General features: G+C 37.0%; 1 protein-coding gene across 1 annotated transcript in view; it reads right to left on the reverse strand.

Annotated features, from left to right (window-relative positions):
* Positions 1-27329, reverse strand: part of TENM2 (teneurin transmembrane protein 2) — a 1512848-nt gene that overhangs the window by 1254796 nt on the left and 230723 nt on the right. Inside the window, exon 8 of the mRNA XM_049109164.1 lies at positions 13039-13129. The gene's annotated coding sequence lies outside the window, so the exon portion shown is untranslated. The remainder of the gene's footprint in view (positions 1-13038; positions 13130-27329) is intronic.

Consider the following 27329-nt stretch of genomic DNA (forward strand, 5'->3'; position numbering starts at 1 on the left):
TGTTCTATCTTTGGTTTTTTGAAATTTGAATATAATATGCCTAAATGTAGATGTTTGAGTACTCATTCTGCATGATATCTGAGCTTGGTGTCTTTAGTTGGTGTCTTTCATGGTAGTTTGGTGTCTTTCATTGATTTTGGAAAATTATTAACCATAATTTCTTCAAATATTTCTTCTGTTCCATTCTCTCTTCTCTCTGGTATTCCAACTATATGTATGATTTCCTTTTGAAGTTTTCCAACAGTTCTTGGATTCCTATTCTGTTTTAGTTTTTCATTCTTTTTTTTTCTTCTCATTTCCATTTGGAAAATTTCTATTAATTTATCTTCAAATTTACTGATTCTTTCCTTGACCATGTGTAGTCTACTGATGAGACAATCAAAGGTATCCTTCATCTGTGTTAAAGTATCTTTTAATTCTAGTATTTCTTTTTGATACTTTTTAGAGTTTCCATCTCTCTTATTATATTGACTATCTGTTCTTGCATGTTGTCTACTTTTTCCTTTAGAGCTCTTAATATATTGGCCATAGTTATTTTGAATTCTCTGATAATGCCAAAGTCTTTGTTATGTCTGAGTTTTATTCTCACGTTTTCTTTGTCTTTTCAGGCTATGTTTTTCCTTCCTTTTAGCATACCTTGTAAGTAACTGGAACTGACGTTAATAGGCTTTTTGTGTGACGTTTCACAGTAATCTGAATAGGAACTGGTCTGTGCTTTATGTTTATTACAACTGTAGGTAAGAGACTTTAAGTTTTTCTGGAGGCCTGATCTTTGATTCTCATGTTCTCTTTGGACTTATCTAAGAACTCTTCCTCGGATAAAGTCTGTGTCTTATAGCTCTTTCAGCTTTAATTCATTGTTATTATACTGGAGCCCTGTTCATGTGGTAATGAGGTATAGGAGAGAGGAAGCATTTTATAATCATATGAATAGATTTCAATCTTCTAGTAGTCATATGTTCCTGGGCTGTGACCTTTACAAAGTAACTTTAGATCCCTAATCCAACCTCTTCAGGGGCTTGATTTGGTGAAGTGCTATTTCCCCATATTAGACAAGGTTCTGGTGAAGTATTTCCCCTGAATAGTAGGCCTTCATCATGGAAAATGCATTGAGCATATATTACAGTGGATATTCTTCTGTTCCCCTGCCAGAGCCATGAAGGAATCTTCTTGGCTCTTCACCATGAAAACCTGATGGAGTTCCTGGAGGTAAAGCTCATGAATGTGTGGAGTGCCCCTGATTGTAACCCCCAGGAGTTTCTCACTGTCAAGTGCATCCATATTTAGCCTCCAAAAATTTGTTATAATGACCATGTAAATGTTTCTACTAGTTTATGGATCCAGTATCCAGCTTCTGCTCCAGTTGCAGATGGTGGTTATACCTTTCTGGATTTTTCCTTTCTTTTTATGTATTGCAGTGGTGGTTTACTTTGAAATATCAGTTCAATAATGGATGCAAGTAAAGACAACAGTTTTTAATTTAGTCAGCTTTTTCTTAAGGATAGGAATGATAACTTCCAAAGCCTTTACATATCAGAGCTCAAATCTGAAATTTAAGATTTTTATGATATACCATTAAGTGAAATAGAAGTATGTTTTAAAACATGATATAAAGTGTAAGTTTTTTTTTATATTTACATGAGTGCATTTATAATGGAAAATATATACCAATATACTAATAATTCTTATTTCAGAGTTTTGGGATAAAAAGTTATTTTACTTTATTTTCATCTGCTTCTTTCATTGTATTATCTCATTTCTACAATGAATTTTATCATTTTGCAAACATATTAGTTTTATCTCTTTATTATAAAATATTTTAAACATAATAAAAAAGGTAATAAATAGCTAACTCTCCTTCTTTAGAGTATTTGTCCTGGTTTGTATTTTAAAAATTTACAAAAATGACATTTAGTGTACATGTCATTCTGCAACTCACATATTTCAATTTAAGATGTATATCCTTATGATCTAGAAATTTCCCTTCTACCTAAATATTTTAGAGATATTCTCTCATGAGTGCATAATAAAGCATGTTTGAAAATAAAATTTATTTTGTATTATTATGTCAGGGCAAAAAAGAAAAATTGAAAATGGCCTAAAATTTATATATATCTATAATAATATATATATCTATATATATCTATAATAATATAATTATATCTAATATATAAAATATATGTACTATTGGTTTTTGTGTCTTTAAAGAGTTCAAAAAGGGTTACATTTTTCAACTTGTTTTCACCCCACATTGTTTTTAAAAATAATTTGTGTTAATACATGTAGTTCTGTTTTATTAAATTTAACAACTGTATGAACCTACACTGTATGGATAAGCCACAATTTATTTACCTTTTTCCCACTGAAGGATTTATATTGTTTTCCTTTTTCTACCAGTATGAGCAGTGCTGCCAATATCTCCTTGTTTGTGTGGTAGAATTTATTTGGGGGATGCAGTTAGAAGTGAAGGTGCCAGGTTGAAGAATATGGATAATTTCATACACAATTACTAAATTGAACTTCAAAATAATTGTCCAAATTTACATTCAAATCACACAGTGTATCACTGCTTGTTTCCATAAACCTTCACCAACACTTTGTATTATCAGTCTTACTTTGTTTTGCCAGTGAGGTGAAAACAAAATGTTATCTTTGTTTAGTTTTTCATTTTATTGATTATTATGACATAGAGCAGCTTTTCCTATGTGTATTGCTCAGGTGAGTGTTCTACTCAATGAATTATCTATTTATATGACTGCCCACTTTTTTTTTTCATTATTGATTTCAATTTATTCAACAACTTAGTAAACATCCACTAATTCTAGGCACTCTTTTAGGTGTTAGAGAAACATCGATGAACAAAACAAAATGGCTGCCCTTGTGGAGCTGTCATTTCTGAAGAGGCAAAAATAAAGAATGTGAAAAATTAGTAAAACATATAGTGGATTGCAAGGTGATAGCTAAAATGAAAATAAAAACAGTGCACAGTGAAAGGAACTATGCAAGTTGTAGTGTGAAATATTGTGGTCAGTTTAATCCTGAGGGGAAATTCGATCAGACTTGAAATTGCCAAGGGAGTTAGTCAAACGGTTTCTCACAGAAAAAAAAAAAAAGAAAGAGAGAAAGAAAGAAAGAGAGAAAAGAAAAAAGAAAGAAAGAAAGAAAGAAAGAAAGAAAGAAAGAAAGAAAGAAAGGAAGAAAAAGAAAAAGAAAGAAAGAAAGAAAAGAAAGAAAGAAAGAAAGAAAGAGAAAGAAAGAAAGAAAGAAAGAAAGAAAGAAAGAAAGAAAGAAAAAAGAAAGAAAGAAAGAAAGAAAGAAAGAAAGAAAGAAAGAAAGAAAGAAAGAAAGAAAGAAAGAAAGAAAGAAAAACACTTCAGACAAAGGAAATAGCTAGGTCAAAGTCTGTAAGGTGGGTGCATGACTGTTACATGTTTTAAGGGCAGAAAGGAGGCTGGTGCGTGGCTAGACCAGAGTGAGCAAGGGAGGAAGAAGCTGAAATGGAGATAAGCCACTGAAGACTTCTGAGAGCTGTGATCTGTTCTAAGGTTTTAAAGGATCACCTGGCTGCTGTGTAAGAATACAAGGCAGAGAGACCAGTTAGGAGGCAATTGTTGTAACACTGGCAAAAGATGATGATGGCTTGAACCAGGATGGTAATAATGTACAGGATGAAAAGTACTTAGATTCTGGATATACTTTAAAAATAAAGGACTGGATGTGAAATGTGAAAGATAAGAGGAGTCAGAAACTTCTCCAGGCTAGAGTTTGTCTTGAGACACAGGAAAGATGGAGGTGTATCAACTGAGATGGGAATGCTAAGGGTGGATCACTGTTTGAGATGCCTAGTAGTTATCAAAAGCATAGATGACATGAGGCTGGATAAAATCAGCAAGGGTGTAAAATAGAAGAATAGAACCAAGGATTGGGCTCTATGATAGTCTTTGACTATTGTAAGAGTTCTTAACATAAGTGGGATTATAGTCCTTTGAGAATTACATGGGTAGCAAAATTGTCTCTGAGACTTCTGTCTTCATTTTGTTCATGGTATATATTTTAATACAAAAGTTTTACATTTTAATATAATTAAATTTGTGATTATCATCTGAATTTTGGATACTTTATTTTTTTCATTAAAATTTAAGTCATCTTTTTAAATATTTATTCCTAAGTGACTCATGGATTTAAATCATATCTTCTCTGGAGTTATGTCCCTAGTTGTTTGTTGTAAGTATATAGTATATATATATATATATATATATATATATATATATATGATATTATTAGATTTTGTGTAGCCCAATTATTTGGGTTCTAATAATTTGCCTTTAGATTCTCTTAGGAATAATGAATGTATTGCTTTTTTTTTCCCTTTCCACTCCATATATACATTAAAAGTTTTTTTTTTTTTTTTTTTTTTTTTTTGCATTAGTTAGAATCACTATACAACGTTTAACAGGAGAACAAAGGACACTGTTGACTTTTTCTTGACTTTGAGATGAATATTTTGGTTTTAGTGAATGCTACAGTGGCAATCGTATTGCAACATATAAAATAGCAGATCATCACACTCTATGGGCCTTAGGTTTACACAGTGTTTTATGTCAATTATATCTCAATTAAAAAAAACTAATGTAAAAAACAAAAGAATATTTCTAACTTGTATCATTAAGATGTTGGCAGCAAAAAAAAAAAAAAAAAAAAAAAAAAAAAAAAAAAGTGTTGGCAGCAAGTTTTTGGTAGATATCTTCATCATATTAAGGATGTCTTCTTAGACTTCCCAGATCTTTTTCCTTTTTTTTTTTTTTTAATGAGGAATGGTTGTCTAATTTTGTCAAATTATTTTATTCGGTATCCTTTGAGATGATCATATAATCCTTCTTCCTTTAACCTGTTGGAATATTTAATTACAATAATAGTTTTTATAATGCTAAACCATCCATGAATTATTGAAGGAAATCCTCTCTGGTCACAAAGTAGTTATTACACTTATCTTTATTTGACATGCTAACATTCTTTGCATATAGAATTTTAATTGAGGAAGGCTATAATTTCTCCTTTTACTTTCCTTGTTTTCTTTGGTTATCAAGGTTCTATTACCTTTAAATTAAAATTGCAAAATATTCTATCTTTTTATCTCTTATTTAATAGTCTGTAAAGCCAAAGATTTCATGCTTGTGGAAGATGCTTAAACTCCCCTCTAAAACCCATAAAGTCCATTCTATTCACATATATTTTATATTTTTACTGCATATATATTGAACCACTGCAGGAGCCTCTAATTGCTCTCTTAGCATCGTCCATTGCCAGGCTGATCTTTGTAAACTTTAAATCAGATCATGTCACTTTCTAATGGTTTCCTATGGCCCATAAGGCCCCAAGTGATCCACCCTTGCCTGCCTTTCTGACCTCGTCCACTGCCATTCTCTCCCTAACCCAGTATATTTCAAGGTTAGCAGCCCTCATTCTGTTCTTCAGGTTCACCAAGCTCATCCATACTTCAGGGACCTTGCCCTGTGTTGTGGCCTCTGCTTGGAATGTTCTTTCCTTAGATCTAAGTTTAGCTGGCTTAACTGCATCATTCATATCCCAGTTCAAATATACCTTTAACACATGCTTCACTTGAATTCTCTATTTAAAAAATCAACCCCTTTTCCCGTTTCACTCTACCCCTATTACCTTGTTCTGCATTTTTTTGTTTGGTTGGTTTACTAATAATTACCAATATTTGAACTTATTTTTTTCTAACAAACATCAATATCTGAATTTATTATTTTTATTATTTCTTGTTTGGTTTTCTCCCTCCCACTATAATGTAAGTTCCATGGAGGCAGGAATTATTTCTCTATTATTCATTAAAATGTCTCCAAGTCCTAAAACAGCCCAGCACAGGGGCTCTCAAAAATATTTAATAAATGTTTAAATTAGTGAATGGATAAAAGGATCAATCTCATTCTTCACAAGCATTAAAGGCCATAAAAACCCATTCTCACTAATCATTCATTTAACATGTACTTATTAATCACCTATTTTGTATCCGACACTGCAGGACACTAGATATAGTGGTGAGCAAAACAAGCTCCCTGCTCTCATTAAACTTATCCACTAGCAGTGGATGACAGTGATATTAAAACAAGTAAATGTGGGCAGCCCGGGTGGCTCAGTGGTTTAGTGCCACCTTCAGCCTGGGGTGTGATCCTGGAGACCTGGGATCAAGTCCCATGATTGAGTCCCACATCAGGCCCCCTATATGGAGCCTGCTTCTCCCTCTGCCTGTGTCTCTGACTCTCTCTTTCTCTGTGTCTTTCATGAATAAATAAATTAAAAAAAAATCTTAAAAAAAATAAACAAGTAAAATGGATGCCTGAGTGGCTCAAAGGTTGAGCATCTGCCTTCGGCTCAAGGTCCTGGGGTCCCAGGGTCCTGGGATGGAGACCCACATCAGGCTCCACAGAGAGCCTGCTTCTCCCTCTGCCTGTGTCTCTGCCTCTCTCTCTGTGTCTCTCATGAAAAAAATTAACAAAATCTTTAAAAATTGTATAAAAAATAAAACAATTAAATGTAATAATTATATCTTATGGTATTCTGGTAAAACAGCTCTCTAAAAAATAAAAATTCTGATTGGTAGCATTTTGCCAATTTCCATGGTGTAAATATTCCTCTCATAGTCAGTTTTAAGCTTCCAATGTTTTAATAATTGTTAAAACAATTCCAATGTTTAACAACTTTTTAAAGATTTATTTATTTGTTTGTTTATTTGAGAGAGAGAGAGAAAGTAAGAGAGAGAAAATGCATGTATAAGGATAAGTCATAGGAGGGGTAGACAGAGAGAATCTTCAGATAGACTCCCTGCTGAATAGGGAGCCCAACAAGGGCTTGATCCCAGGACCCTGTAATCAGGACTTGAGCCGAAGGCAGATACTTAACCAACTGAGCCATCCAGGTACCCCAACAATGGTTTTTCTTTTTGTTTTCAAGATTTATTTACTTATTTGAGAAAAAGGGAGAGCTTGTATGCACACATACATCCAGAAACACAAGTGGGGGAGGGGCAGAGCGAGACAATCTTCAAGCAGACTCTCCACTGAGCAAGTACCCCAACACAGGGCTCGATCTCCTGACCCATGAGATTATGACCTGAGCTGCCTGAGCCAAAACCAAGAGTCAGACTTAACTGACTGAGCCACCCAAGTGCCACAATTTTAACAATGTTTTAACAATTAATGATACTAACAAAATTTTTGAAAATTAAATTATTGGTTCTCATGAGCATGTATTACTGACTATGTCAGACAGTATTAAGTACTGTGGAGAAATATAAAGCAGGGATGGATATGAGGAAATTTTGAGGAAAGCAGTATTAGTCTGTGTAGAGTACTAAAGTGACACTTGATCTGAGACCTGAAGGAACTAAAGGAACAGTTGTGAATGTATGTAGGAAGAGAATTTGAGGAAAAGAAGAAACAGAAAATACAAAGGCCTGAGGGCAGGAGCATGCCAGGAACAGCAAGAAGGATTGTGTAGCTGTGGCAGAATGAGCAAGTGGAGAGGAGCGGTGACATCAGAGGTCCTTACAGCCCATTTTGAGGACTTCTACGTTTATTCTGAATGAGATAGGACACCTTAGGATTGTAGCAGAGGAATAACAAGATTAATAATATATAGTTATTTTAAATTATTAAGCAATGTTGTCATGTTCTGCCTCCAAAATAAACAATAAACCCAACAGTATAGTATGGAAATCCTACTTAAGTCATTATTAACTCAAGTCTATAGGTAGCAAAATCTTTTTATAAATCTGCAATGGGAGGATGCCCGGGTGGCTCAGCGGTTGAGTGTCTGCCTTTGGCTCAGGGCGTGATCCCAGAGTCCCGGGATTGAGTCCCACATCGGGCTCCCTGCATGGAGCTTACTTCTCCCTCTGCCTATGTCTCTGCCTGTCTATGTGTGTGTTTCTCATAAGTAAATAAAATCTTTAAAAAAAAAATCAGTCAATCAATCTGCAATGGGATTTTTCCCTTATGAATGTAGGTTACAGATGTGTGAGCCGCAAATTTCTTATGGATAACTTGAAACATTTGTTTATAGTTCTAGCAATAATCTGTAAATCTGTGAAACACAAATGTCTGTTTGGCAATTGTTGGCCTTACTTAGGGTAAACATGAGTCCATCATGTCATACTATAAATTTCTTTGGGAGGTTACTCTCTGATACTCATTTTGGTTTTTTAAGGAGACATCCCTGTACAGGCTTAGTAACAGTATAAGGGATATTCACAGATTTTTTATAGAAAACTGATTTTTAATGCTAAGACTAGTTTTGATGTGAATGACTTTTGTGCTAATAGCTTTTTAAAGTGCCACTTAAATGAATATTATAGCTAAAGAAGAATGTGGGTAACACTGCAAGAAATAATTTTGCATTTTGTATCCATAAAACTTTGGTCTTGGTTTGTGAATTGCACTAATGAGGTCTATATATGAGATAGTTAATACCCACTTGGCCTTCTTACAAATGCATGCCCTGACAAGAAGAGGGCTGCATAAGAGAGTAGTGAATGGTTCTGCACAAACCCATAAGAAGCATCAGGGGAAAAAAAGTGAAATAGTTGCCTCTTATTGAGCACTTACTATTTGCCCAGCATAATGCTAAGCTCTTTGTGTATATTATCTCCATAATTTCTTTTGAGCTAAGTACTATTTATAGGTCAGGTTCATAGAATTTAAGTGAGTCATACAAAGTCATATAAGTTGCTAAGTGGCAGGGTTAGGACTTAACCCAACAGCCTGTATTCCCATCTGCCATGATTTGCCATGTACGGTTAAGAAGTCAGAAGCAATATCACCATATATAAATAGCCTATATTACCCCAAAGATGTTTCTCCTGTAAAATCTTATAAATTACCCCATAAGAAATTAGAGGTTATGAAAGCTTTACCTACACATGAGAACTTTACTTTTCTACATATCATGAACCACTTAAAGTTCCTTAGTTGGCATTTCTCAAAGGATATTCTACACTCAACTAATTACATGGACTTTTTAGGTACCTTAAATTAAATTATTAAATTATAGTTGCTAAGTTAGTTTAAGATATACTGGGCAAACACAGTTATATAGATCATTGTTGTTATTTGTCTTTTTAGGAATTGTTTGATTCCTCAATAATGATCTTTGTGAATTTCTAAGAGATCAGATAATTCACTTTATTTCCTAAACATATATAATCAGGGAACATTTTCTTCCCACATGGTAATCCTTGGAATGGATGTTTTGCAAGAGTATTATTTTGAGAAATCTCTAACATCCTTAAGTTCAAGTTTATAATACAAATAGAAGCATCATAACTTCAGAAGAGTACCTATCCAAGAGTTCAGTATTATTCCTGAAAAGAATGAATCAGAGCCACATACTTGTTTGTTTCTATTTTAAAGACTCTGGCACTTGTTCAGCTTCTGACAGAGATGTGTAGATCTTGCTAAAATCAAAGAACAAAATTGTATTCCTTGAAGATAACTCTTATCACATTCTTAGACACCACAGGGGTATTTTCTTTGTAACTGCTAAGATATTGAACATCACCCAAAAACAAGCTTACTTGGTTATAGGTACTGACTGGAGGTGAAGCCTGAATGCTTTTATATTCCAAATGGCATTTTCCCATTTGCAGTGTAATATATATATATATATATATATATATATATATATATATATATATCTCATATATATATGAGATTGTACACATGTGTGAATGTGTGTTCCTGGAAAACACCTTTGGGCAAGTTTTGCTCTTATCAAAGTAACAAAATTATCAGACTTCAGTTATCTAAACAAGCTGATTTTTCCCAGGAGATACAACAAATTGCTCCTCAGAACTAGAAAATAGAAGGGGAGGGGATCTTCTAACTAACTGAAGACTCTGCCTCACTGGATGTGTATCTTGCCTTTGAATGAACTCTTCTTTGAGCTTTAGATTAGAAAGCTAAACCCATTACATACTAAATGAGGAAGGCTTTGTTATATAGAGTGGGCTTCAAGTCTGTAAGGGCTGAATTCAGCTTGACTGACACACTAACTTTTCCAGGTTGAGTGGCCATTATTATTTTATTTATTTTATTGTTTTATTTTTAATCAATCATACATTTATCCTAGAAAACAGTTATTGATTGCCTTTTATTTTTCTAGACCTTGCTCTCATTTGAGTCTACAATATAGAACAAGGTAGATAAGTCTTTGAGCTTACTTTCTTCATCTATAAAGTGGGAATGTATAGGACTGGTAGTGAAAATTAAGTAAAAATATGTATATAAAATATATAATATAGTGCCTGGCACACAAAAGAGGATTAACAAATCATAATGATTATAAAACCAAGGATGATAGAATTCTTACTCATCTAAAGATTTCATATGATAAGGATATTCCTTTGCATATGAGGAAGAAAAGCAGTTGCTTAAACGTTTTTTTTTTTTTTTCTCTCTAGTAAATAGCTATAATTTCCAAAGTCTTTACTCCTTGAAGTCTAGATAATACAGGCTGTTTTAAAGAAAAAATGCTATCTTAGAGGGGTATCATTTTAAGCCACATTTACTACGAATGCTCTAATTCATACTGATTTATCAGATTAGTTTATAAATTACCTGGCAAGACCTGAAAGAGTAGGAAGTTGAAAGGTACATTTTATTAAGAGAGATATAAGAGATCTTGAGCAAAGAAACTATCATGAGAGCTACAATAGTAGAAGATTCTAAAAAAAGAAAAAACTTGGGAACAGAAGTTCTAAGAGAGGGACACCTGGGTGGCTCAGTGGTTGAGCAGCTGCCTTCAGGTGGTGATCCCGGGGTCCTGGGATGGAGTCCCACATCGGTCTCCCCGCAGGGAGCCTGCTTCTCCCTCTGCCTATGTCTGCCTGTATCTCTGTATCTCTCATGAATAAATAAATACAATCTTTAAAAAAAAATAGTTCTAAGAGAGAAGAAAAGAAGAGGATAGCTACTAAATGGGTTCCCATCAGACTGAGAAGAGTTTCTATTAAGTTTTTAGAATCTACATAAGCAAGAAACCCCTGTCTGGCTTTCTTGCCTTACACTATTTTCTCTTTGTTCATTGCATTCCAGTCACACAGATCTTCTTTCTGTCTATCAAAGTCCAAGTATGTCCCGCTCTCAGTTTCATGTCCTTGGTGTTTCCGCATTTGCCAGAATCCTTCAGTTTGTAATGGTGCAGCCCAACATTTTCCCATGGTTGGCTCAAAGGTGTCAGCTCGTTAGAGAGATCTTTCCTCACCACTTTACTTAAGGTAGGCTTAAGGTACTTAAGATTTCTAACATACCATTCTATTTTATTAATTATATATAATATCATTGTCATTGTTATTTATTATAATCCAAAGTTCATTAACTTAGTTTTTTATTGTCTGACTGCATTCTAATTTCTACATTGTAAGCTCTATATAAATAAGGTGATTAGCTGCCTTTTTCACTATATACCTCTAGCACTGATGATTGTGCCTGCCATCTAGTAAGCTCTCAATAAAAAATTATTGAATGAATAAATGATTGAATACCAACATAAAAAAAATCCTTCAAAAGGATGTTGAGAAATGGCAAAGAATAACTTTACCAAATTGACAATTTTGCCTAGGGCCAAAGCTGAACATTATATTAATAGTGTTCATTGATATTTTCTGGACTGATTTTGACACCTCTAGATGAAAGAATTGCTTCTTCATGCATGCAATTCTGGGAAATCAGTTATTATTCTAATCAATGTCTTACTAATTTGAGTAGTGGCTATTTTAAATCACCATAAAGGCATGTTTGACCATGTGTCGCAAACAGAATTTTTACAATTTTATTTTAAGTTTATGTATGGAGGATTATAATTATGTAGATAATACATGTTGTATATTACATACCACCAAGGTGAACAATCACAGCTTTTATTAAATGGATGCTTGGCAAACTATCATTATCTTTATTTCATCCCTCAAAAATATATAACCAATTACCTTGTTCCATTTTCTTAGTGACAAATTTCATTAGTTTAAGACATTTTTAAATCTCACAATTTACCTATTTGTTATCACATTACTTCTAAGAATGTCAAACTCCTGCTAATCCACAAGTAAGATATTCAATGCCAGTATGTCAAACACAAGTTCTTATCCAGAGCTCAAAAACATCTTGCGCTACAAACAGAATGGCAATTACTGATGCAAAAAACGTATCGCTCCCTCAAGGCTTTTCAGAAATCTTGATTATTTAATCAGTGTTCTTGATTTGTAAGGCTAGGTAGTTGATGGCTCCCAAAATGTGTCACATTGGACATTATCCAGATGGAGTGCCAGTTTTCATTTGAGATTAAAGAGGTAAAACCCAACAAAAAAGGTTTTCCACCATCTCGGACTATAGCTCAACTTATATCAGATGACAAATAAAACCTGGCAGTCTGCTTTGCCCATGATTTTAAAACAGAAACTTCATTGAACTGCCAGTTACCAAATGAGGTGATTAACTCTGATGCTGATTAAAGTTTTATACCATGTTTTTATTACTGACAAGTTTTTTCTCTCTTTTTGGGGGTCTAGTTGTTTCAATGTAATTCTCACCTCATGTCTAAGATTTTCATTATGTCATTTACGTTTTGATATACAAACATACTGGTGCTATTTTCAAGGACTTTCTATTGTATGCTTGCAAAATTAATGTATAATACGCACTGCACAGGAGGACTCTAAATCATGCATATTCCTTTCAGAGTTAACCATAGGAATACCGTAGTAATGTTCAAATTAACTCTTCTCAGATACGCTTCGCTCTCTTATTTAGTCCTTTCATTTATGTGCACAAAGTCACAATTTTTAAAAACTGGGCTCTTGCTTTACACCAATGTCATCCCTGAGGTTGACAGCTCTACTAAAAGAATAAGCAATAGCTTCAGGGAAAGTCGGGCCGGGATTGGGCAATAGCAAATAGTCAGACAAGATACTACTACTACTATTACTAATAATATTCATAGTATCGATACTAGGAAACTCACAAGAGGTTAAAGGACCAGGAGACTGAAGTTCAAGAGTTAAGGAAGCAATCACTTTAGATGTTTAGGCTGGAGTTGGAGTCAGCATCCCAGGCTGTGAAGTGCATTAAATGAAAAACAATAATGGTCAGTTAAGAAGCTAGCCTGATCCAAAGATGGGATTAGATGGTGTCAGATATATCCTTTTATACAATATTTCACCTTTCTTTAGCTTCAATACTCTGAAAGTTCTTTCAATTTCCTTAACAGATCTTGCTCACTCTCACTGTGGGTCACTAATAATAATTTGCCTTCTTCCTAAAACATTCTTTCCTTTTTCTCTCCTCTTTCCCCTCTATTTCTCTGGCTATAAGGTGGCCTCTCCTCTCAGTTTTGATGTCCAGATCACTTCTAGCAGAAAGATTTTGCTGACTGCGCACATGCATATTGTATATCCCTAGGGCCCTGTATTTCTTCTGGCAGAGCACTTTGGCTGTAACAGGACTGCTGGCTACCAATCTGGGTCCATCACCAGGTACTAAATACCTTGACGGTAAGTGTCATATTGATTTTTATGCATCCTCATATCTCTAGTATCCAGAACAGTACCTTCCAACCATTCGATAAATATTTGTTAAAGGAACAAACATTGCTTACGGGTGTGGGTGGCTATAGACACTTGGGTATAAGCAGGAAATTGATTGCTCCTTGTTGAACAGTAAGCATTAGATGTAGTAGAAAAACTGGTATCTGCAGGGGCAGGGCTAAAGGAATTGAGATTCTTGACAATGATGTAGGATGAGGGTATAACTGTGGTATTCCATCCTGGCATGCTGGTTTAGATATTAAGAAAGTAGCTAATAGTAATAATGCTTTCCAATCTCACTACACTTCATACCCAAAGGATTTATTGAGTTTTATAAACACTGATTAATCATCCTTGCCCTAGTGAGGTGGGTAAGAGTTATTATGCTCATATTATGAAGAGGAAAACCAAGGCAGAGAGAGATTAAGTGGTTAACCCAAGGTCAGGCCGTGAGTCATGGAGAGCTGGCACTTAGACATGGAGTTTTAAACCTGCAGCTCTCTGCTTAGTCTATTAAGCAAAGAACTAGAAGTTGGATGCCTTCCTGAACCCCCTCAGAAGGATGAGTGGCTCCCTTTTCTATGCTTTCCCATTGCCATTGGCACCACCATTGCCACTGTCTTAATGTATGCTAGGCATTGTGCCTAGCACTTTCTATATATGAAGCTACTGAATCCTGCAAAAACAACAACAAAAACCTTGAAATAACTTTCATTTTTACCACTTTAAAGATGAGAAAATTGAGTCAGAAATATAAATGAACTATTAACTAGGAGACTTGGAATTCAGACCCCTGATTATCAGAAGTGAAAGCCTATGCTACTTTCCAACATCCTATAACTTAAATGCTTGTGTACATGTTAGCACATGATGGGGTCAGATGTAGGGTATGGGTAAGTGATATAATTCACAAAAGATAGCATAATACTAGAATATAATTTATTCCTAATAAATGTTTGTGGAATGAATAACACAGAGAAGCTAAAATTCCTCCCAAAATCGTAGGAAACTGAAACTAGGGTCCAGCATTTGAATGGCTCAGAGTCACAGAGGATGAGCTGATATCAAATTCATTGGATACTACTTAAAAATCCAACAAATGAGTATTAATTCAATTTACCAAGATCTTACTACACATTATAAGTTATACCGTTAAACACGATGCTTAGAAGTGATCTTATAATATGTCAGAATACTAATACATGGTTATATAAAAAGCAGGTTCCAGAGTAATAAACAGTTATAGTCTTGTTTTTTTGAAATTAAATATATGTATAAATACATAAGACTCCAGAAGGATAAACCTAGATAGTTAACAGCAGTTTCTCTAGACAGTAGGATTCTGGGCCTCTTTCTTTGAGGCCTATATCTATATTTTCTGAATCTTCTGAAACGATTATGTATTGTTTTTATAATGAGAACAAGTTTTTTTGCTTTTTGGGTTTTTTTTTAGTTTTGAAAAAAAATGAAGCAGATGCCTCAGGGAAGAATGGGTTTTGAACCCCTGGAATCATAAACCAGGCACCAGCTGCCACCTGAAAATTTCGGCTTTAAAATAAGCCACAGACTCCTGAACATACCCAAGCATGTGGTATTTTCCACATGCCACACATACTGTTCTTTGATATAAGAAATCAAATGATTCATTCTGTTCCCTTCCACCTTACCCTGACATAGCAAAGATGGAATGTGTACTATTTCCAAATCAAAATAGGCACAGTGCAGCAAGAGGCACTTCCAAATGATGAAATTAGATTAGAAGTTAAGACAAAATATGTTTAACTGGCTTTTAAAGAAATTTGGTGGAACATATTACTATAAACAGTACATTTGGGCAGCCAAACAAACTTTGCCCAGAGAAAATCAATTTTGCTCCCCAAACAATGAGAAAAATTACTTTAGATTCGACATTAAATATTGTCGTAAGTATTTTTTAAGAAGCATTTCTATAACTCTGTGTAGAAATAGGAGTCAAAGGATGCCTTGGTTACTATGGTAACAGTCTCCCTCGGAAGAGCCAAGGATGAAGTAGCATACATTCGCCCTGCATATATTTGGCCAATCAATAAACAAAAGACTTAATCTGCATGCATCACATTAGGAAAGTGGTCAAGGTGTACATGATTAGTAAAAGGGTAGGGGGTATTCAGGTATTCTGGGTTCAATCATCCAGCCTAATTTTCAGCTGAGCTTTGTTAACACTTTCTTCATTTAGAAACCCATTATGAAGATAAATTATTGCTAAAATGCCTGTAGATACTTGAAAAATGGAAATCTTCATTACACAATTTTAACATAACAGTATAACATGCAAGGTGGTAAACTATGATTAGGAGTATAGAAAAAAATGTGTGCTCTAGTTGGAAATGCACACACACCCAGGAGCCCCAGGAGTAATGGTAACAATAATAATACAGCTAATATTTCCTGAACATTTACTATGGGGCCACACATGAGCTAAGTGTTTTCCACGAATTTTTTACTGGCTCTTTTAAAAAACCTTAACAATTACTACTATGAGTTTTCATTACCGCTTTTCTAATGATGTGAGAACTATTTTTATTCCTGTTTTACAGATGAGGAGACTCCCACTATGAGATTCAAATAAGTAACCCAACGGCTTCCATCCTGGGAATGTTGGAGCCTATGGTTCAAACCAAAGCAGTGAGCTATGGTGGCATGCTATATCCTCTACAACATACTTCCAGCTTTTGTCAGTGATCAACAGCATGGCTTTATGAAAGCAACTTTATTTTTCTGAGTCTCAGACTCAGGCTTTGTGAGGTTACAATTACATAATGTATGTTAAGAGACGGCACATAATAGGCCTTCAGTATGTGTTCCTTCCTTCCTCTTAAAAACTTTGAGTTCATCAGAACCAGTATAGGTTATTGTGAATATTAACCAATCTTGACTTAGGCAGCATAAAAGAGGGTTGAGAACGATTAGAATACTAAAATTTCACTATATTCCCTAGGTGTAGCCTCCTCTTACTTAAACATATGAACAGAATTATTAACAAATAGATGCGTGCATATACGCCCCTCTATGGGTTTTATCTTACATTTTCTTACTTCTATCAAATGATATGACCCCAAGAAATATGGTAGCAGGGATGGTGGCAGAGGGAAATACAGTAAACAGAATAGTCATCAGAAAACTAGCTCTGTGACTTTGAGAGCTTCAGCCAGGAAGTAAAATGAAAAGATGGGTGTAGCTTCTTCTTCCCTGATCATAAGAACAGAATTATCAACAAATAACATGTGAGCATACACACTCCTCCATAGGTTTCATCTCACATCACCTTTCTAGGCCTAAATGTCCTCTGCTATTGCAGGAAAGAGGTGGAGGTTTATTTCTTCTAAAGAAATTCCAGGAGTAACTATCCGTGATATGATTGTTGCTGTGAACTGAACGGCCCTTGCTTGTTTGAACCCTCTCTATTCTTCTAACACTTTTATTGGAATTTCATACCTGACTACAGGAAATTTTTCATTTCCTACCTGCCACATTCTTCCTGTTCCCTCACAGGCTCATCTTCATATGGAGATTCCACATTTTGGCCCCCAGCTGAAAACCTGATGCTCTTTATATTCACTGAAATGTTTATCCTCAGTTCTGTCATTATATAAATTAGTACTCTGGGATAAAGACCCTAAAATTGGAAATGGGACTGTAAATACTTGCTTAAGTGATCCAAATGTCCCTCAATATTAAAAAAAATGACTATCAATAAAAGCAAAAGAGCGAGGCACTTTAGAGGATCAATTGTTTTGGAACAGAATTATGCAATCATTTCTTTTCCAGACTTTAACATTAAGTAAATGTGTCACTTTTAGACAGGTTCATTTTAAGTTGTTTCATGAGGCATTTTCATTAGGAGCATCTACACAGAAAAGAGTATTTAGCATCTGTTTTTTACTTGATATATTTCCTTAGGTAAAATCATAAATATAGTCCCTGAATTTCATACCTATCTGAGCATAACATGAAGCTCATATTTAAGCCATCTATAGGAAATGTTTTCTCGCAATCTCAACATATGAGTACATGGAGCCTCTCTGTCTTTGGTCACGTGGAGATAGGAGCTTTATGCCTTAAAAGGCACAACCAAAAGTGTCAATTGTCTGGCTCCTTAAGAGGCAGGCCCATTGTTGTCTCAAATACCAGCTGCAGTTTGAATTCACCTGGAATGGTGTTTCAGAGAAATCCTTTTTAGTGGCAGGAGAGGAGGCCAGTAGTCTAAGAAATAATTTCGTGTTGGAACTGAGAATCAAGACATTCCTCTCCCCATCCTTTTAAAGCAGAATTTGCAAACTGCTGGCCCACGGGTTATCCCCAGAAGGGATTATATAGGCTGCAGTGGGGGCTGAATAGTGTTTTACATTTGAATTAATTGTCAATGTTTAAAAATCATTAGATTTCACTGCTTCTCTTGAAAAAGCTGGCAACTCTGGACCTGCATTCCCACATGGCAACCATCTGCTGAATCTGAGTAGGGGCTGCTCATATTTACAGTGGCATGTGCTATCCAGTGCCCCACTGTCCCCACCACTCCTGAGTGTTTACTCTTCAGTAAGGCTCAATGTCATCATCCCCATAACATCTTACACCTAGACCACTTCACCATTTACGTTATCTAGGCTGATAACTACTTAATAGCAGGTATAGCTTGGACCCCCAACCAACTGGAATTATTGCAGGCCCTGGAAGCTGTGTCTGGGGCTACCTGCTATGCTGTGAGTTAACCTTTTTTTTTTTTTTTTTGTGGGACTGCATGCATAGAGGTAAGAAGTGGCCTAAGAAATAATTTGGACCACCAGGGACAGCTCCTGGGTCCCTGCAGAGTTTGTAACAGAGCTATTTTTCCAACTGTTGTGGATGTGATGGTACCTGGTGCACCTGTTGCTGAATATCAGCCTTGCTTTAAGCATTTAAATGTGGTCCTACATTTAGGTGAAATTCACTTTCGTGAGCAGAAAGACAGAAGTGGACCACACAGGGCATCACTTCCAAGTGGAATACTAGGCCAATGTATTTGTTGCATTTTTCCTGATATTTTAACTTCAGCCTGGATTTTATAAAAGCAGTTTCCCAGGGAAAATGCTAAATGCCATATTAACAACTTCAAATAGAGTTGGTCTTATAAGCAAGGGAAACATGCTTACTGACAGAGAATATGAGTAACATGAGCTTTACATTCCTATCTTCCATTTGAGTGTCACAGAGTGCTTTATTCATGAACTGTCCTACTTGGTTACATTGTAAGTTAAAATATTAAACAGTTTTCTTTAAGCTATGATAATACATCTCAGAGACACCAAAGAAGCTTCACATATGGTATATGTCAGAATTTCAACCTCAGCCCTGCTGACATTTTGGATCATTTTTTGGTGGTGGTAGGGAAGGACATGCATTGTAACATTTTGGCACATCCCTGGTCTCTACCTACTAGATTCCAGCAACAATCCCTAGTCATGACAACCAAAAACTGCCAAATGTTTCCTATAAGGCAAATGATTCTTGGTTAAGAGCCACTGGTCTATATTCCCACAATCCAAAAGGGTCATATGGCTAATAACTACTTACAACCTCAAGTGTAATATCATAATATATAGTTAGGAATATAATGAGGACTTATTTCTATATTACCACAAATAGAGATTGGACAATTTGTGATGTTGCTTAACATGACCTTTCAATTGTCTTTTCTTTTGGGAAGATTTGCAAAGGGATAGTTTTAGATAGTCATTTGATATCTCCAAACTTTTTAGGGGTGAGAAAAAGCACATAGCTTTGTTTTATGTTCCCTAATTAAAATTCTCATGGACTTTTAGATTTTCTGGAACATTTGGGATGATTTCAGTCTTTCTCCAGAAAACTTACTGTGACTGATTTTTTTTTTAAGTAGGCTCCAGGGGATCCATGGGTGGCTCAGCAATTTAGCACCTGCCTTTGACCCAGGGCGTGGTCCTGGAGTCCCAGGATGGAGTCCTATATCAGGCTCCCTGCGTGGGGCCTGCTTCTCCCCCTGCCTGTGTCTCTGCCTCTCTCTCTCTCTCTCTCTCATGAATAAATAAATAAAATCTTTAAAAAAAAAATAAAGTAGGCCCCATACCCAGCATAGCCCAACATGGGGCTTGAACTCACAACCCTGAGATCAAGATCAAATCAAGAATTGGACACTTAACCAAATAATGTGAGGTGACAAGCTGTAAAAATAAAAATCTATAATCTCTTAACAAAATATTTTTACATTTCAATTTATTGTTTGGCTCATTCAATATTTATTGAAGCCTGTTAAAGAAGAAAAATGGGGATCAACTAAAGAAGAATATGCTATGAAAAGATGGATATGTCACTATCCCTAAAATCCAATGATTTCCATTTAAAGTTAAGAAATAAAACACCCATCTTATTTTTTATTTTAAAGATTTTATTTATTCATGAGAGACACACAGATAGGGAGAGGCAGGGACATAGGCAGAGGGAGAAGCAGACTCCATGTAGGAAGCCTGATGTGGGACCTGATCCTGGGAATCCAGAATCACACCCTGAGCTGAAGGCAGGTACTTAACCGCTGAGCCACCCAGGCATCCCTAAAACACTCATTTTAAATGGTATATTTCTATATAGTATAGATAGTATCTTTCTATTAATTAGAATATCTGATTCACTAGACTGTCTATATCACAAACCGTGTATCTGAGGGTAGGTGCAAACTACCATTTATCATGGGACAGTTTTTGTTTCTACCCTTGCTTGGGTCTTCTCATTTTATGCCATACTGTGACACGGGGATTTGTTTAATACTGATTATTCCTCTTATAAGGAATTGTATTCATTCAGAGAAATTCTGTTTCCTATGGAAAATCCAAGTTTTTATTTATTTATTTATCTATTTATTTATTTATTTATTTATTTATTTTGGTTGATTATCTTCGGTTTTAAAATCAATGAAAACTTATACATTGAGTATTTTTTGCTTAAAAATTTTAGTCTAGGGGGGAGGAGCACGATGGCGGAGGAGTAGGGTCTCCAAATCACCTGTCTCCACCAAACTACCTAGAAAACCTTCAAATTATCCTGAAAATCTATGAATTCGGCCTGAGATTTAAAGAGAGACCAGCTGGAATGCAACAGTGAGAAGAGTTCGCGCTTCTATCAAGGTAGGAAGACGGGGAAAAAGAAATAAAGGAACAAAGGCCTCCAAGGGGGAGGGGCCCCGCGAGGAGCCGGGCTGAGGCCGGGGCGAGTGTCCCCAGGACAGGAGAGCCCCGTCCCGGAGGAGCAGGAGCTGCACCGACCTTCCCGAGCGGAAAGGGGCTCGCGGGGAGTTGGAGCAGGACCCAGGAGGGCGGGGATGCCTCGGGCTCCCGGGGACAGTAACAGCAACTGCGCGCCCAGGAGAGTGCGCCGAGCTCCCTAAGGGCTGCAGCGCGCACGGCGGGACCCGGCGGGACACGGAGCAGCTGAAGGGGCTCGGGCGGCGGCTCCGCGGAGGGGGCTGCGCGGCCCCGGGAGCAGCTCGGAGGGGCTCGGGCAGAGGAAGAGGCTCCGTGCAGAGGGGCCTGCGCGGTTCCAGGAGCAGCTCGGAGGGGCTTGGGCGGGAGCTCCGCGGAGGGGGCTGCGCGGCCCGGGAGCGCGAATCCAACAGCGCAGGCTCCGGAGCACAGGGCGCCGGGACACAGCCCAGGATCCCGCCTCCCCCGGGACAGGCAGAGGCCGGGAGGGCCCAGGACAGCGAGGACGCTCCTGCCCCAGCTGAGCAGATCAGCGGCCCCGCCCGGAGCCTCCAGGCCCTGCAGACGGAGAGCTCTGGAGTTACTGCGGGGGCTGAATCCAGGTTTCCAGAGCTGCCCCGCCACTGGGGCTGTTCCTCCTGCGGCCTCACGGGGTAAACAACCCCCACTGAGCCCTGCACCAGGCAGGGGCACAGCAGCTCCCCCAACTGCTAACACCTGAGAATCAGCACAACAGGCCCCTCCCCCAGAACACCAGCTAGACGGACAACTTCCAGGAGAAGCCAAGGGACTTAAAGAACACAGAATCAGAAGATACTCCCCGGTGGTTCTTTTTTGTTTGTTTGTTTGTTTGTTTTTTTGTTGTTGTTTGTTTGTTTTTTTGTTTTTTTTGTTTGTTTGTTTTGTTTTGCTTTTTGATTTGTTTCCTTCCTCCACCCCCCTTTTTTTCTCCTTTCTTTTTCTTTCTCTTTTTCTTCTTTTTTTTTTCTTTCGTTTTTTTTTTCTCTTCCCTTTTTTTTCTCTTTCTCTTTTCTTTCCTTCTTTCTCTCCTCTCTTTTTCTCTTTTTCCCAATACAACTTGCTTTTGGCCACTCTGCACTGAGCAAAATGACTAGAAGGAAAACCTCACCTCAAAAGAAAGAATCAGAAACAGTCCTCTCTCCCACAGAGTTACAAAATCTGGATTACAATTCAATGTCAGAAAGCCAATTCAGAAGCACTATTATACAGCTACTGGTGGCTCTAGAAAAAAGTATAAAGGACTCAAGAGACTTCATGACTGCAGAATTTAGAGCTAATCAGGCAGAAATTAAAAATCAATTGAATGAGATGCAATCCAAACTAGAAGTCCTAACGACGAGGGTTAACGAGGTGGAAGAACGAGTGAGTGACATAGAAGACAAGTTGATAGCAAAGAGGGAAACTGAGGAAAAAAGAGACAAACAATTAAAAGACCATGAGGATAGATTAAGGGAAATAAACGACAGCCTGAGGAAGAAAAACCTACGTTTAATTGGGGTTCCCGAGGGCGCCGAAAGGGACAGAGGGCCAGAATATGTATTTGAACAAATTCTAGCTGAAAACTTTCCTAATCTGGGAAGGGAAACAGGCATTCAGATCCAGGAAATAGAGAGATCCCCCCCTAAAATCAATAAAAACCGTTCAACACCTCGACATTTAATTGTGAAGCTTGCAAATTCCAAAGATAAGGAGAAGATCCTTAAAGCAGCAAGAGACAAGAAATCCCTGACTTTTATGGGGAGGAGTATTAGGGTAACAGCAGACCTCTCCACAGAGACCTGGCAGGCCAGAAAGGGCTGGCAGGATATATTCAGGGTCCTAAATGAGAAGAACATGCAACCAAGAATACTTTATCCAGCAAGGCTCTCATTCAAAATGGAAGGAGAGATAAAGAGCTTCCAAGACAGGCAGCAACTAAAAGAATATGTGACCTCCAAACCAGCTCTGCAAGAAATTTTAAGGGGGACTCTTAAAATTCCCCTTTAAGAAGAAGTTCAGTGGAACAGTCCACAAAAACAAAGACTGAATAGATATCATGATGACACTAAACTCATATCTCTCAATAGTAACTCTGAATGTGAACGGGCTTAATGACCCCATCAAAAGGCGCAGGGTTTCAGACTGGATAAAAAAGCAGGACCCATCTATTTGCTGTCTACAAGAGACTCATTTTAGACAGAAGGACACCTACAGCCTGAAAATAAAAGGTTGGAGAACCATTTACCATTCGAATGGTCCTCAAAAGAAAGCAGGGGTAGCCATCCTTATATCAGATAAACTAAAATTTACCCCAAAGACTGTAGTGAGAGATGAAGAGGGACACTATATCATACTTAAAGGATCTATTCAACAAGAGGACTTAACAATCCTCAATATATATGCTCCGAATGTGGGAGCTGCCAAATATATAAATCAATTATTAACCAAAGTGAAGAAATACTTAGATAATAATACACTTATACTTGGTGACTTCAATCTAGCTCTTTCTATACTCGATAGGTCTTCTAAGCACAACATCTCCAAAGAAACGAGAGCTTTAAATGATACACTGGACCAGATGGATTTCACAGATATCTACAGAACTTTACATCCAAACTCAACTGAATACACATTCTTCTCAAGCGCACATGGAACTTTCTCCAGAATAGACCACATATTGGGTCACAAATCGGGTCTGAACCGATACCAAAAGATTGGGATTGTCCCCTGCATATTCTCGGACCATAATGCCTTGAAATTAGAACTAAATCACAACAAGAAGTTTGGAAGGACCTCAAACACGTGGAGGTTAAGGACCATCCTGCTAAAAGATAAAAGGGTCAACCAGGAAATTAAGGAAGAATTAAAAAGATTCATGGAAACTAATGAGAATGAAGATACAACCATTCAAAATCTTTGGGATGCAGCAAAAGCAGTCCTAAGGGGGAAATACATCGCAATACAAGCATCCATTCAAAAACTGGAAAGAACTCAAATACAAAAGCTAACCTTACACATAAAGGAGCTAGAGAAAAAACAGCAAATAGATCCTACACCCAAGAGAAGAAGGGAGTTAATAAAGATTCGAGCAGAACTCAACGAAATCGAGACCAGAAGAACTGTGGAACAGATCAACAGAACCAGGAGTTGGTTCTTTGAAAGAATTAATAAGATAGATAAACCATTAGCCAGCCTTATTAAAAAGAAGAGAGAGAAGACTCAAATTAATAAAATCATGAATGAGAAAGGAGAGATCACTACCAACACCAAGGAAATACAAACGATTTTAAAAACATATTATGAACAGCTATACGCCAATAAATTAGGCAATCTAGAAGAAATGGACGCATTCCTGGAAAGCCACAAACTAACAAAACTGGAACAGGAAGAAATAGAAAACCTGAACAGGCCAATCACCAGGGAGGAAATTGAAGCAGTCATCAAAAACCTCCCAAGACACACGAGTCCAGGGCCAGATGGCTTCCCAGGGGAATTTTATCAAACGTTTAAAGAAGAAATCATACCTATTCTCCTAAAGCTGTTTGGAAAGATAGAAAGAGATGGAGTACTTCCAAATTCGTTCTATGAAGCCAGCATCACCTTAATTCCAAAGCCAGACAAAGACCCCGCCAAAAAGGAGAATTACAGACCAATATCCCTGATGAACATGGATGCAAAAATTCTCAACAAGATACTGGCCAATAGGATCCAACAGTACATTAAGAAAATTATTCACCATGACCAAGTAGGATTTATCCCTGGGACACAAGGCTGGTTCAACACCCGTAAAACAATCAATGTGATTCATCATATCAGCAAGAGAAAAACCAAGAACCATATGATCCTCTCATTGGATGCAGAGAAAGCATTTGACAAAATACAGCATCCATTCCTGATCAAAACTCTTCAGAGTGTAGGGATAGAGGGAACATTCCTCGACATCTTAAAAGCCATCTATGAAAAGCCCACAGCAAATATCATTCTCAATGGGGAAGCACTGGGAGCCTTTCCCCTAAGATCAGGAACAAGACAGGGATGTCCACTCTCACCACTGCTGTTCAACATAGTACTGGAAGTCCTAGCCTCAGCAATCAGACAACAAAAAGACATTAAAGGCATTCAAATTGGCAAAGAAGAAGTCAAACTCTCCCTCTTCGCCGATGACATGATACTCTACATAGAAAACCCAAAAGTCTCCACCCCAAGATTGCTAGAACTCATACAGCAATTCGGTAGCGTGGCAGGATACAAAATCAATGCCCAGAAGTCAGTGGCATTTCTATACACTAACAATGAGACTGAAGAAAGAGAAATTAAGGAGTCAATCCCATTTACAATTGCACCCAAAAGCATAAGATACCTAGGAATAAACCTCACCAAAGATGTAAAGGATCTATACCCTCAAAACTATAGAACACTTCTGAAAGAAATTGAGGAAGACACAAAGAGATGGAAAAATATTCCATGCTCATGGATTGGCAGAATTAATATTGTGAAAATGTCAATGTTACCCAGGGCAATATACACGTTTAATGCAATCCCTATCAAAATACCATGGACTTTCTTCAGAGAGTTAGAACAAATTATTTTAAGATTTGTGTGGAATCAGAAAAGACCCCGAATAGCCAGGGGAATTTTAAAAAAGAAAACCATATCTGGGGGCATCACAATGCCAGATTTCAGGTTGTACTACAAAGCTGTGGTCATCAAGACAGTGTGGTACTGGCACAAAAACAGACACATAGATCAGTGGAACAGAATAGAGAATCCAGAAGTGGACCCTGAACTTTATGGGCAACTAATATTCGATAAAGGAGGAAAGACTATCCATTGGAAGAAAGACAGTCTCTTCAATAAATGGTGCTGGGAAAATTGGACATCCACATGCAGAAGAATGAAACTAGACCACTCTCTTTCACCATACACAAAGATAAACTCAAAATGGATGAAAGATCTAAATGTGAGACAAGATTCCATCAAAATCCTAGAGAAGAACACAGGCAACACCCTTTTTGAACTCGGCCATAGTAACTTCTTGCAAGATACATCCACGAAGGCAAAAGAAACAAAAGCAAAAATGAACTATTGGGACTTCATCAAGATAAGAAGCTTTTGCACAGCAAAGGATACAGTCAACAAAACTCAAAGACAACCTACAGAATGGGAGAAGATATTTGCAAATGACATATCAGATAAAGGGCTAGTTTCCAAGATCTATAAAGAACTTATTAAACTCAACACCAAAGAAACAAACAATCCAATCATGAAATGGGCAAAAGACATGAACAGAAATCTCACAGAGGAAGACATAGACATGGCCAACATGCATATGAGAAAATGTTCTGCATCACTTGCCATCAGGGAAATACAAATCAAAACTACAATGAGATCCCACCTCACACCAGTGAGAATGGGGAAAATTAACAAGGCAGGAAACAACAAATGTTGGAGAGGATGCAGAGAAAAGGGAACCCTCTTACACTGTTGGTGGGAATGTGAACTGGTGCAGCCACTCTGGAAAACTGTGTGGAGGTTCCTCAAACAGTTAAAAATATACCTGCCCTACGACCCAGCAATTGCACTGTTGGGGATTTACCCCAAAGATACAGATGCAATGAAACGCCGGGACACCTGCACCCCGATGTTTATAGCAGCAATGGCCACGATAGCCAAACTGTGGAAGGAGCCTCGGTGTCCAACGAAAGATGAATGGATAAAGAAGATGTGGTCTATGTATACAATGGAATATTACTCAGCTATTAGAAATGACAAATACCCACCATTTGCTTCAACGTGGATGGAACTGGAGGGTATTATGCTGAGTGAAGTAAGTCAGTCGGAGAAGGACAAACATTATATGTTCTCATTCATTTGGGGAATATAAATAATAGTGAAAGGGAATATAAGGGAAGGGGGAAGAAATGTGTGGGAAATATCAGAAAGGGAGACAGAACGTAAAGACTGCTAACTCTGGGAAACGAACTAGGGGTGGTAGAAGGGGAGGAGGGCGGGGGGTGGGAGTGAATGGGTGACGGGCACTGGGTGTTATTCTGTATGTCAGTAAATTGAACACCAATAAAAAATAAATTAAAAAAAAAATTTTAGTCTAAATTGACAAATATTTAAGAGATATGCTTTTGTTCTTGTATTTGTTAACATTTGAATTATACTGTCCAATATGGTAGCTGCTAACCACATGTAGTTTTTGAACTAATCTGAATTGAAGTGTGCTCTAAAATCTAAAAAAATTAGTACAAGCAATAATATAAAATGGGTCATATAAATATAATAGATCATATAACTTATGTGTATATATATTTGTGCATATGTATATATAAATATATGTTGAAATATTTTATGTACTAGGTAAATAAAATATGCACATTCCATTTTTTCCTTTATAAAATGTGGCTATTAGAGGTTTTTAAATTGCAAATACAGATCACCTCATATTGTTCTTGCACAGTTATGGTTTAGAAACTTTG

This window comes from Canis lupus, chromosome 4 (assembly GCF_003254725.2).
Source record: "Canis lupus dingo isolate Sandy chromosome 4, ASM325472v2, whole genome shotgun sequence".
Lineage (NCBI taxonomy): Eukaryota > Metazoa > Chordata > Mammalia > Carnivora > Canidae > Canis > Canis lupus.